Consider the following 13,538-nt stretch of genomic DNA (forward strand, 5'->3'; position numbering starts at 1 on the left):
CTCTTGGCCAGCAGTCAGTGCCTCTTACCTCCCCGCAGTGTCACAACATCAGAAGCAGGCAGGCCCGGGAAGGTACCATACGGCAGCTCCCAGGCTGGGGTGAGAACGTGGACATCTCTTGAGAATTTACTCAAAATGCATGTGCCCTGACAGGGCATGTTCTCTGAGACATCACAGGGACTCTGGGGCCCAATCACGACACTTCTCAGGCTTGCAGCAGCCAGATGCAAACACCTCTGACTTGCAATCCCACCACCAGGGTCTCAAAATCAGAATTAAAATCTTCCTTGGAGAGCTAGAATTCCCTATGAGGCAGGGTCTCTTTGGAGAAGGCAATGGCACCCCACTCCAGTGCTCTTGCCTGGAAAATCCCATGGACAGAGCAGCCCAGTAGGCTGCAGTCCATGGGGTCTCTAAGAGTCGGATACAACTGAGCGACTTCACTTTCACTTTTTGCTTTCATGCATTGGAGAAGGAAATGGCAACCCACTCCAGTGTTCTTGCCTGGAGAATCCCAGGGACGGGGGATCCTGGTGCACTGCCGTCTATGGGGTCACACAGAGTCTAACACAACTGAAGTGACTTAGCAGCAGCAGCAGCAGCAGGGTCTCTTCGTAAATGGGTAACAAAAATCACTACTGCCTTCAATTTTTTTTATTAGAACATCTGTTTTCTCCCATAATACCCATTCAAACAAATCCCAGAAAAGTGGAACTACTAAGTTGAAAAATAATTATTAAACAATCTACTCAACTCCGGCTCTGGAGATTACGGGGAGAAATGAGACCCATTCACAAGAGGATGCTCCTCTTTCTGGAGAAAGTCAGTCACTCTGTAGATGTCTCTGAGCTGTGATATTGAGCACGATTCTCCAGGAGCAACTGAGAAGGGTCCTCCACAGTTGGCAAGGAGAGCCATCACCACTCACCTGACGTCGCCAATAGCCCAGATATGGGACCTCTGCTCACGGTTAGCAGAGGGCTGCTTCTATTTCACCCAGGCAATATATGGCAGACTCCACATAAAGGGACCGAAGAATAAAAAGAGGGTTGGTTTTTTTTTTTTTTCTAATAAATATTCTTTTGCTGCTAATCCACCCTTTGTAACTGTCAGGCTTCATGGAGCTGGCACTGAGCCCATCAGATAACAATGCAGCTGTGACCCAAGAAACGTGAGAAGAGGAGCCGATTAATAAAGATGAAAAACATGTTTGTTAACTGTGTCTGAGGGGAGGTCCAAGGGGAGTCTTCAGAGAAGTTATCCTGGCAGCTCCAGGACCCCACAGCCAATGCCACCCAGAAGTCGAGGCTACCCCACAGAACAGGGGTCAGATGCGCGGGTCCTGAGAGCAGCAAGCTAGTTTCTCTAACCTTCTGCACAGGGGATGGCTCCCTGCGCTTTCCTGAGTCAGCTTAATGGAAAATGGATACAGAGTGACAGAGGCATCCTACCACATGCTTTTGGTACTTCCCCCACCCCACCACAGCATTAGGCTGAAGACACACACATCTCCAGGGAGGCAGCCCAAGGCAGTAGCAGGCTCCTCTCCTGCTCCCTGACAAGCCCCCAGCAAGCAGCCCCAACCAAAGGTGAGGCTGAAGGCAGAGGGATTTGACCAACAGCTGTGTTTTCCTAACCAAGAGTTAGGACAAGTGACCCGACAAGGCAGGTAAGATGGAGTGGTCAGGCGGAACACTTCTGAGTTAGGGCTGTCCTGAAAACTCTGGGTTTTGTATGAATGAAAGAACAGAGAATGGAAATACTGGTCTTCTAGGCTAAGAGATTTGAAAAGGACTATTCCATAGGTTGTATGCCTCTACATCTTTCTCCACTTTTCCTTCCTCCATCATCATCTATGATTGTATCCTACAGAAATGTCTGCCCCAGGCCAGCCCCCAAGATTTCTCCAAACCCTATCACACTGCTCCTGCTGCTTTTCCCTGCATCTCTGTCCCATGAGCCAACCCATCCTGCACTGACCACGGAGCTTTGGGAGCCTCCAACCAGGCATCTCCTCCTCCCTCAGGAGGAACTGGGGGCTGTGGGCGTGGCCCATAGTCACCACACTGGGACAGCAGACAGTGGGGAGGCCTGGCATCATCAGTGCTGGTCATTATCCATTTAAACTTTGGCCCAGAGCCCCAGAACCCCAGGACACAGAGCCCAGAACCTGACCCTTTATTTTGATTTTCCTCTGCTGTTCTCAACTATGAGGGGGTTACTCCCAGCCAGGCATCGGCTGTCTGGAGCAATTCTGGAGGAGTGAGAGGACAACTATTCATTCCATCCCTCGAGGATTCGACTGGAAAGACACCAGCAGGAGCCACAGGAAGAGCCCTGCAGCCAGGAAGACATGCAAGGGTCTCCGTAGCTCAGAGGAGAGCCAGACCTGTGATAGCCCACTAAATAATTCACCAAAATCACAGTCACCGTGGTAGACCACTCACTTTGTTCGGAGCACTATTCTAAACTTCTATTAACTAATTTGTCCCAGCTTCACAACAACCTTCTTATTTTATGGGTGGAAATAAATGTCACATGGGCTTTCCAGGTGGCATTAGTGGTAAAGAATCTGCGTGCCAAAATGGGAGATGTAAGAGAAATGGGTTCCATCCCTGGGTGGGGAAGATCCCCTGGAAGAGGAAATGGCAACCCACTCCAGTATAAGAATTGCCTGGAGAATCCCATGGCCAGAGGAGCCTGGCGGGCTACAGTCAGAGTCGGACACAACTGAAGCGACTTAACATGCATGCATGCAAACGTCACATAATAGAAACTTCACCATTTTAACCACTTTAAAATGTACATTTACGTAACATTCAGGACATTCACAATGTTACACAACCCTATCAGATTCCAGAACATTTTTATCACCCCCAAAAGGAAACCTCGACATATCTTTTAAATGATTACAGTAACCAACATCTGAGGTCGCGCCCTCTATTGGCAAAGTTTCACATCACACTTACCGGAGCGAGAAAGGCTCGGGGTCCAGTCAGAGCTGCAGAGCAGGTAGGGAAGGTGAACGTGTTGCTGACGGGCAGTAAACGGATTACTGGCACATTACTCACATTTTACACACGAGGAAAGGGAGCTGGGAGGTTAAGTAACTTGCTCGAGGTCATGCAGTTACTGGCGAAGCCAGGCTGTCTGACTCCAAAAGGAGGCAGAAACTTCTGTCTGAAAGATAATAAAGGCTGACAGCAAAGACGCTGCATAGCTTCTCTGAATAGCACAGATAAGGTTCCGCGAACTCGCTGACCAAATCTGAAGCTCTTAGGAGAAAGGGACATTTATAGCGCTGTGAACCAGGAAACTGAATGGAGGCGCTCAGGAAGAGAGAAAACCTCTGAAATTCACTAGCTGTGAAAGTCACAGTTCATCTAATTAGGCCAAGAGTTGCAGGAGACGGTAATCAGACCTGGCTGAGAGAAGTAAGTGCTGGGGCAGGCGGAGAAGACAAGGGGTCCGCGTCCGACTTCAGCTCTCCTCAAGCCGGTCCCACTGTGTGTCTCGTAACTTCCCGGCTCACGTTCTCCGCTGGAGTCCTGGTACACCCCATTAGTCTTTCTCGGCTCCCTGGCATTGTTTCTTTCGCTTTGTTTTCCACCTAGAGAGCATTCCCCTCTCCTCTTATCTAAACCCCATTCCTGCTGGTTCGCACAGGCCTCAGTGAGGTCTGTTTTCTGAATGCAGAAAGTGCGTAACAACAGGATCAGCACTTAAGAGGCGCTTGCTAACATGGCGAGCCGCCTTTTATCCTCACCAAGGGAGCCCAGGTGAGGACATCTAGAGAGATGACTTCTGCAAAGTCGTGCAAGCACCAGGGGGCAGAACCAAGATGAGAATCCTGGTGTTTGTGATTCCAGAACTAACCTCTTGACCCGCAGTGCTCAGTCACTCGGTCATGACTCTTTTCTGACCCTGTGGACAGTAGCCCACCAGGCTCCTCTGTCCATGGGATTCTCCAGGCAAGAATGCTGGAGTGGGTTTCCATGACCTCCTCCAGGGGATCTTCCCCACCCAGGGATCGAATCCAGGTCTCTTGCATCTCCTGCATTTGCAGGTGGATTCTTTACCACTAGCGCCAACTGGGAAGCCTCTAACCTCTTAACCACCATATAAAAGAGCCTGTAAACTGTGTTTGACCATCACAGTCTAGCTCCATCACGGGGAGCTAATGTTTCCTTACTCCCCACATGCAGACCTTTCCTTCCCACCAGACTACAAGCTCTCCAAGGGCAGGCACCGTGATATAAGGCACCTCAGCATACAGCCTCACATTCAGAGTCCTTTCCTTCTCTTCTGTTCCCCTGTAGTGTCTACGTCAGTAACAAAATATTTCCATATCCAGAAGCACAAATTAATGTACTTATAGGAAGGGAAGACTGACTGATCTTTGTACCTTGACCCAGAGAATAAAGGAAGACTGTGGTTTCAGTAGGGCTTACCAGGTGGCTCAGTGGTAAGGAGTCCACCTGCCAATGCCAAGAGATGCAGGAGACACAGCTTCGATCCCTGGGTTGGGAAAATCCCCTGGAAGAGGAAATAGCAACCCATTCCAGTATTCTTTCCTGGAAAAACTCCATGGACAGAGTAGCCTGGGGCGCTGCAGTTCAGGGGGTCACAAAGAGTCAGACATGACTGAGTAATTGAGCTCGCACACAGTATTCCGTTGAGAGATGAACTGAGGAGAGTAAACTACAGGGCAAGAGTTATGTACTGCTTTGTGGCTGGCCTAGAACCCCAGTCAGCTATTAATGTCACCCTATAATAAGAACAACTCCTATCTTTAGAGCCCTTGGTATATTTCAGGTCCTGTCAGTGCGGAATTTATAATAGCTCATGAGTCCACATACCAAGTTTATGAGATAGGAACTGCTATTATCACCACTTTGTAGATGAGGAAATTAAGACTCAGGGAAGAAACTTTCCTAAAGATTTGTAGCTGCTAAATGGTAGAGTTGGAATTTAACCCAGGGCTTTCGAATTCCAAAACTAGACGGAAGGGAAGGACCCCCCAAAGCCTATTTAGGGAACAGCATCTCACACCAAAGTTCAAATATTCAAACTCTTCATATTATCAAATATTTACTCTTTCTAAACAGATATTAATTGACTCACATAAGATATGGCCACTGCGGTCAAGAGGCTAATAATTTACACAAGAGGACAGATGAAAGGAAAGAAGGAAGATAAAGGACAACCAGCAGGTCCGGACAGTAAGGAGACGGGCTGCCCTGTGAGGGAACTGATGGGAGTGGAGAAAAGCATGGGAAGTTTAGGTAAGGGATCTGACTAGACAACTGCTAAGTTTTCTTCCATAGTTGATAGCCCTGTGATTCTGTTAACTGGCTGACAGTCAACAGGAAATGTAAGAACTTAACTCTAGCGAAGTTTGGAGGTTAGGGCACATGTTATACCATCAGCGTGAAAGAGGTAGATGTTGTCACAAAGCATGGCTAGGGGTCCCACCAGAGGACATGAGCGGGGTGCGGACAGAAGCCAGAGATCTGAGAGCCAAGGAGTCTGTGGAAGAGGAAGGAGGAGAAGAACAGGAGGAGGAAGACGGGAGGGGGAGAGGAGGGGAAGATAAAGAGGGAGGAGCGGGGAGAAGAAGGAAACTCCAACACCAGCGAAAGAGAGAACAGCTCAGCAAAGTCAGGAAGCACTTGTGATCATTTACTCTTCATGAGTTTGACATTCTACTCATTCAGCAAACACCACCGAGTATTACTGTGAGCCAGGCACTGTTCCTGGAGCTGGAAAGCGAGCTGAGCACACAGGTAAAGCCTGGCTCTCGGGCACTAACGCTCTTGGACAACTATGAGCAAGACATTTCATTGTGGGTGACATGAAGGAAAGGAGATCGTGGTCCCTACGCCCAAATCACTCAAAGCTGGCCTGTGGATACTAAACCAACACAAGGCAAGCTAAATTGCAATCCAATATTCAAATAAAACATGTAGAGAATAACAAACCGGAAAGAAACTAACAAGTCAAAGTTTTGTCCTGCCAGGTGGAAGAGACAGGAATATGCTTGGAGGCAGGGAAGTATACCAGCCAAACTTAATTACACCCTGCTTTATGCTGTTTGAAAAACATAGACTTTCATATTCCTCAGAACCTTAATCTTACTACCACTACTTCTCAAGTGATATAGCTGTCCCTCCTAGGAGTAGTTCTAGAAGTCATCATCTCAGCTGGGCCAAGCCTGGCAGACTACCCAGCAGAAGAGCAGGAAAGAGATGGTGTCCATCCTTGATAGTTCTGTTCAGTTCAGTTCAGTCGCTCAGTCATGTCCGACTCTTTGCAACCCCATGAACCGCAGCACACCAGGCCTCCCTGTCCATCACCAACTGCCGGAGTCCACCCAAACCCATGTCCATCAAGTCTGTGATGCCATCCAACCATCTCATCCTCTGTCATCCCCTTCTCCTCCTGCCCTCAATCTTTCCTAGCATCAGGGTCTTTTCAAATGAGTAAGCTCTTTGCATCATGTGGCCAAAGTATTGGAGTTTCAGCTTCAACGTCAGTCCTTCCAAAGAACACCCAGGACTGTTCTCCTTTAGGATGGACTGGTTGGATGTCCTTGCAGTCCAAGAGACTCTCAAGAGTCTTCTCCAACACCACAGTTCAAAAGCATCAATTCTTCGGTCCTCAGCTTTCTTCACAGTCCAACTCTCACATCCATACATGGCCACTGGAAAAACTATAGCCTTGACTAGATGGACCTTTGTTGACAAAGTAATGTCTCTGCTTTTTAACATGCTGTCTAGGTTGGTCATAACTTTCCTTCCAAGGAGTAAACGTCTTTTAATTTCATGGCTGTAGTCAGCATCTGCAGTGAAATTGGAGCCCAGAAAAATAAAGTCAGCTACTGTTTCCACTGTTTCCCCATCTATTTCCCATGAAGTGATGGGACTGGATGCCATGATCTTAGTTTTCTGAATGTTGAGCTTCAAGCCAACTTTTTCACTCTCCTCTTTCACTTTCATCAAGAGGCTTTTGAGTTCCTCTTCACTTTCTGCCATAAGGGTGGTGTCATCTGCATCTCTGAGGTTATTGATATTTCTCCCGGCAATCTTGATTCCAGCTTGTGCTTCTTTCAGCCCAGCGTTTCTCATGATGTACTCTGCATAGAAGTTAAATAAGCAAGGTGACAATATACAACCTTGACGTACACCTTTTCCTATTTGGAACCAGTCTGTTGTTCCATGTCCAGTTCTAACTGTTGCTTCCTGACCTGCATACAGGTTTCTCAAGAGGCAGGTCAGGTGGTCTGGTATTCCCATCTCTTTCAGAATTTTCCACAGTTTATTGTGATCCACACAGTCAAAAGCTTTGGTGTGGTCAATAAAGCAGAAATAGATGTTTTTCTGGAATTTTCTTGCTTTTTTGATGATCCAGCAGATGTTGGCTATTTGATCTCTGGTTCCTCTGCCTTTTCTAAAACCAGCTTGAACATCTGGAATTTCACGGTTCACATATTGCTGAAGCCTGGCTTGGAGAATTTTAAGCATACTTTACTAGCATGTGAGATGAGTGCAATTGTGCAGTAGTGTGAGCATTCTTTGGCATTGCCTTTCTTTGGGATTGGAATGAAAGCTGACCTTTTCCAGTCCTGTGGCCACTGTTAAGTTTTTCAAATTTGCTGGCATATTGAGAGCAGCACTTTCACAGCATCATCTTTCAGGATTTGAAATAGCTCAACTGAAATTCCATCAGCTCCACTAGCTTTGTTCGTAGTGATGCTTCCAAAGGCCCACTTGACTTCACATTCCAGGATGTCTGGCTCAAGGTGAGTGATCACACCATCATGATTATCTGGGTCATGAAGAACTTTTTTGTACAGTTCTTCTGTGTATTCTTGCCACCTCTTCTTAATATCTTCTGCTTCTGTTAGGTTCCTACCATTTCTGTCCTTTATTGAGCCCAGCTTTGCATGAAATGTTCCCTTGGTATCTCTAATTTTCTTGAAGAGATCTCTAGTCTTCCCCATTCTGTTGTTTTACTCTATTTCTTTGCATTGATCACTGAGGAAGGCTTTCTTATCTCTCCTTGCTATTCTTTGGAACTCTGAATTCAGATGCTTATATCTTTTCTTTTCTCCTTTGCTTTTCACTTCCCTTCTTTACACAGCTATTTGTAAGGCTTCCTCAGACAGCCATTTTGCTTTTTTGCATTTTTTCTTGGGGATGGTCTTGATCCGTGTCTCCTGTACAATGTCATGAACCTCCACCCATAGTTCATCAGGCACTCTGTCTATCAGATCTAGTCCCTTAAATCTATTTCTCACTTCCACTGTAGAGTCACAAGGGATTTGATTTAGGTCATACCTGAAAATGGAAAATGGTCTAGTGGTTTTCTCCATTTTCTTCAATTTCATTCTGAATTTGGCAATAAGGAGTTCATGATCCAAGCCACAGTCAGCTCCCAGTCTTGTTTTTGCTAACTGTATACAGCTTCTCCACCTTTGGCTGCAAAGAATATAATCAATCTGGTTTCAGTGTTGACCATCTGGTGATGTCCATGTGTATAGTCTTCTCTTGTGTTGTTGGAAGAGGGTGTTTGCTATGACCAGTGAGTTCTCTTGGCAGAACTCTATTAGCCTTTGCCCTGCTTCATTTCGTGCTCCAAGGCCAAATTTGCCTGTTACTCCAGGTGTTTCTTGACTTCTTAATTTTGCATTCCAGTCCCCTATAATGAAAAGGACATCTTTTTGGGGTGTTAGTTCTAGAAGGTCTTGTAGGTCTTCATAGAATGGTTCAACTTCAGCCTCTTCAGCATTACTGGTTGGGACATAGACTTGGATTACCATGATATTGAATGGTTTGCCTTGGAAACGAACAGAGATCATTCTGCCGGTTTTGAGATTGCATCCAAGTACTGCGTTTTGGACTCTTGTTGACTATGATGGCTACTCCATTTCTTCTAAGGGATTCTTGCCCACAGTAGTAGATATAATGGTCATCTGAGTTAAATTCACCCATCCCAGTCCATCTTAGTTCATTGATTCCTAGAACGTCGACGTTTACTCTTGTCATCTCCTGTTTGACCACTTCCAATTTGCCTTGATTCATGGACCTAACATTCCAGGATCCTATGCAATATTGCTCTTTACAGCATCAAACCCTGCTTCCATCACCAGTCCCATTCACAACTGGGTATTGTTTCTGCTTTGGCTCCATCCCTTCTTTCTTTCTGGAGTTATTTCTCCACTGATCTCCAGTAGCATACTGGGCACCTACCGACCTGGGGAGTTCCTCATTCAGTATCCTATCATTTTGCCTTTTCATACTGTTCATGGGGTTCTCAAGGCAAGAATACTGAAGTGGTTTGCCATTCCCTTCTCCAGTGGACCACATGCTGTCAGACTTCTCTACCATGACCCAGCCATCTTAGGTGGCCCCAGATGGCATGGCTTAGTTTCACTGAGTTAAACAAGGCTGTGCTTCATGTGACGAGATTGGCTAGTTGTCTGTGATTGTAATTTCAGTCTGTCTGCCCTCTGATCCCCTCTCTCAGTGCCTACTTGGGTTTCTCTTACCTTGGACATGGGGTCTCTCTTCATGGCTGCTCCAGCAAAGTGCAGCTGCTGCTCCTTACCTCTGATGCCATCCTTCATAAACCAGCATTTATTGTTCTCAATGGGCCAGGGATATAAAATAGTCCTAACATGTACATCAGTGTTAGAAGGGACCTAACTTATCGTCCAGCCTGATTTCCTTGTTTTAGAATTGAAGAAACTGAGGTGTGTGAACATGAAACGGTTTGTCCGTGGTAAATTAGTAGCCACTGGCAGACTCAAACCCGTTTCCTAGAGGTCCCTCTTCCTCCAGATAGAAAAAGGACTATGTATCCAGGAAGGCGTGGGAGGCAGGGAACCTCTGAGGTCCTCACCAGCCCAACCCCGGGACGATATCACTATTCACCCCTTCCCCTGTTGCTCACCCTACATCATTTTCATTGCATCCGCCAGCCCAGCTCCGGGATCTCACCTGGCAGGCCTCTCATGTTCAGACCTCGCCTGGTCCTAGGACTGACTCTCCAGCAAGATGCAAATCAGAGAGGCTGGTGCCAGCTTCCCCAGGGCTGCCTAGTTCTAACCAGAACCCAAGGGTAGCAAGACGAGTCCTGAAGAATCCAAAACCTGTCTGAGGTTCTCAAAGCAAATAGAGGCGAGGACACCAAGCCACAGACAAGGGCAAAAGGCATCTTTTGGTAGTTCCCTTTGCTGGAATGCACCAGCATCACCCAGCCCTGGAATGGAGACCCAGAAACCAGCCCCAGTCATCTCCATGGGGCCAAGAGGAGCTCCAAACCCAACTCTGCCCTCGAGGACTCAGACCCGCGATATCAAGGGTGGTGATGGAGAATCCAGGGCCTCTTGGGGGTAGTTGGTGACTGGGGAAGGCCGGCGACCACCACCACATGGGGAAGTGGGAGAAGGGCTCTGATTCTCCCAGAGAGAGACAATAATTCTCCTGAGAGAATTATTCTCCCAGAGACTGTGCCCTGTCCTGGAAGAGCAGCTCCCCAGGAATGACACTTGAGGAGCTGGCTCAGGGCCATGAAAGCATATAGCTCCGGGTTTTATTTCCCCTTTATAAATGGAGGCAGGGGAGGAGAGGAATTCTTCAGCTGAGTAACACAATACCTCTGGGTCCAGCCCACAGGGCTTGGCCCTGGGAAGAGCAAACAAGCTGGCGGCCCTGTCCCCGCAGGTTTGTGGACGCCAGCCTCCAGCTGCCACTCACTGCCCTGGGGCGTGGACAAAGGGAAGGGGAACCGCCCTGCTTTACCCACTCTCCTAGGGATGTTGAAGAAAGACTTCAGTCTAGCCCTCAACCTCCAGGGAAAGGCCAGGCCCAGCGTTCAATGCCATCAACCATCAAATGTAACTCTGTACCCCCACCCCATGCCGTCTCAGTTCCCAACTTCCCCACTGACCCAGGCCCCCAAACCCAGCTGCCAGCCCAGGGTTTCTTCCCCAAAAGCCTCTGCTCAAGGCTGGGAGCACCCCCCCCAAACCCCGCCTCCACTGATGGACGTGTGTTCTGCTCCTCACAAGCCCGGAGTGAGCACCTGTGATCCAAACAGTCAGCCGTAGCAGTAAAATGTTAATAGCAACCAGCGTTCCTGCAGAATTCAGCCACTGACAAAATACTTTTTATGGTTATCAGTTTTCTCGTGGTTGGACGGCATCACCCACTCAATGGACACGAGTTTGAGCAAACTCCAGGAGACCGTGAAGAACAGGGAAGCCTGGCCTGCTGCAGTCCATGGGGCTGCAAAGAGTCGGACGCGACCAAGCAACTGAACAGCAACAACAGCCTTCTAAGTCAGGCATCATCATCTCCCCATTTTACAGACTGGAAAGTAAGAGGCTGGTGGAGGCAGTCACTGAAATGACCAAGTCAGAATCTGAACCCAAACCACCGAACTCTCTGTCTCACAGTCCATCCACAAACCCAGCCACCTGATCGCTGATGCCAGTGATCTGCAGAACGGGTTAGAACTGATGCTGGCTTTGCAGCCCCGGCTTTTCAAAGCTGGCAGCTGGATGAATGAGAGGCTCTCACCTGGCAGCCCAAGGGCTCCAGGCCTCTCCTGACCCCCAGGGTCCCAGCCCCCCGGCCCCCAACAGGTGCCCCCTCACCTCGCCCTGCTGCCCTCCCTGCCAGGCTCCCGGCCAGGCCCGCGCCCTCTGCGTGCTGTTTGTTTTGCTGAGGGTTTCCGTTGGCTCCAGTGTGGGTGTTTGTTGTACCTCTCCCGCAGATGGCAGACAGCGTGCCCTCCCCACCATCACCCCACCCCGGGGGCTGTGTGGAAGCAGACGCCGCAGGCAGAACAAAAGCCTAGCAGCTGAACAGCCCGTCTGCCGGCATCTTTCATCCAATCCAAGTCCAGACATTATCTTGACAAAATTCCTTTTAACTCCTCCAGCATCTGGGACTCTTCGGCCTGGCTCCCATCAGTCTGGAGCCCCCCAACACTCCCCCCACCCTCACAGAAAACATCTGCTCCTCTGATGGAGCAGGACACACTGTTGCAAAAAGCATTTTGGTTTGGGCTGGGGGGTGGGGACGGGAAGTTATCAATATTTGGACTCTTGGCTTCCATCCATTATGCCCCCTCGGAACTCAGAGACCCAACGCTCACAGAAACTTCTGACAAAAGGCAAGGAGGCTACTGCTCTGTAGAAGGTGGAAGATAACGCTCATGCTCAGAACTCCCCTCAGCAGTAAGTCTTGCCTTTCACTGCCTCTGAGAGGCCACTTGAGACAGACAGGTGCTCCTGTGGGGAGTGGGGTGCAGGAGTGCTGGAGAAGGATGTGGTTTCTCTGTTTTTAAAGCAAAGGTTTCTCATTCCCAAATCTCTGTATTCCCATGTGGCCCTAAAAGCTACGCTCAGCTTGGAGACAAGTGCCTCTCCTTTTGGAAACACAGGGGCTGGGAAGGGCCTGGGGGTCCTTGTTGCCCATGCCTGAGGCTAGAACTCCGGGGGCACGCCTGCCGCCTTCCCCTGCACCCTCACCACTGTTCAGTGACTCCAGCTAGACTCCCCACAGTCTCTCCCCTGCTTCAACCGCTCTGCCCAGCTTCTCAGATGGATGACTCGGCTACCCAGCCTTCTTGGGTTTTCTTTTCAGCCCCGGACATGTCTTGAGTGATCCCCATCACTGGCAAAGGCCCACCTCACTCTACCCTCATGCTCAGACCTGCAGGACCCCAGCCAGGCCCAGAAGGGAAACATAATTATCACTCCTGAGCCTGCTGGACAACATATTATGTCCACATGAAAGTATGTCCTTGGAGACGTCCAAGTTGACTCTGTCTACAAGGACCTAAAAGCAGCTGAAGAGGCTGCGAAGGGGAAAAGCAAAGGAGCCTTCCAGGGCACCCGCAGAGGCATCGGGAGATGGGACATCGAAGTCTCATCGTGGCTGCCCCTTGGCCGTTCTGTAGTTCTGTAGGTGCTGACCCCGGCTCCCAGACTCCCAAGATCCATTCATTGGTTAGACAGCTAACTCCAGTTTGTGCATACCAAACTCCAGAACAAAAAAAGAACGTGGGCCTGGTGTGCAGAAGCGCTTTGCCCAGTCCCCTAGAAACACAGTGTGACCCAGTACACGTTGCCAGCCTGAGCTTTCCAGCCTGAACCTCTGGACTCACACAGGCCTCACCCCTTGCCTATCCGGGCCTCCAGACATTCAAGGTCTGGCTCTACAAAGCCGCCCCTGACCTCTTTTAACTGAAGCCAAGCACTCTCTTGGGGAATTTCTTCTAGCCCTTCCCAAATTCCACCAGGTATTTAGTTATCTGGGTACACATCTTATCTGTAAACTTCTGAACAACAGAGATATCTTGTTCATCTGTGCTCACTGACCACCCACTGCTGCCCGCCCCCAGCTCCTAGCCCTGTACCTTGCATACAACAGACATTAACCATTTTCTGAATCAAAAATCCAAGATAATTACCTCCCAAGTCCTTCTGATTGGCCACTAAGGGGTCCTGGCAAATGGTTGAAGGA

Source organism: Moschus berezovskii, chromosome 14 (assembly GCF_049115385.1).
Source record: "Moschus berezovskii isolate FMDL1 chromosome 14, NW_MosBer_1.0, whole genome shotgun sequence".
Classification (NCBI taxonomy): domain Eukaryota; kingdom Metazoa; phylum Chordata; class Mammalia; order Artiodactyla; family Moschidae; genus Moschus; species Moschus berezovskii.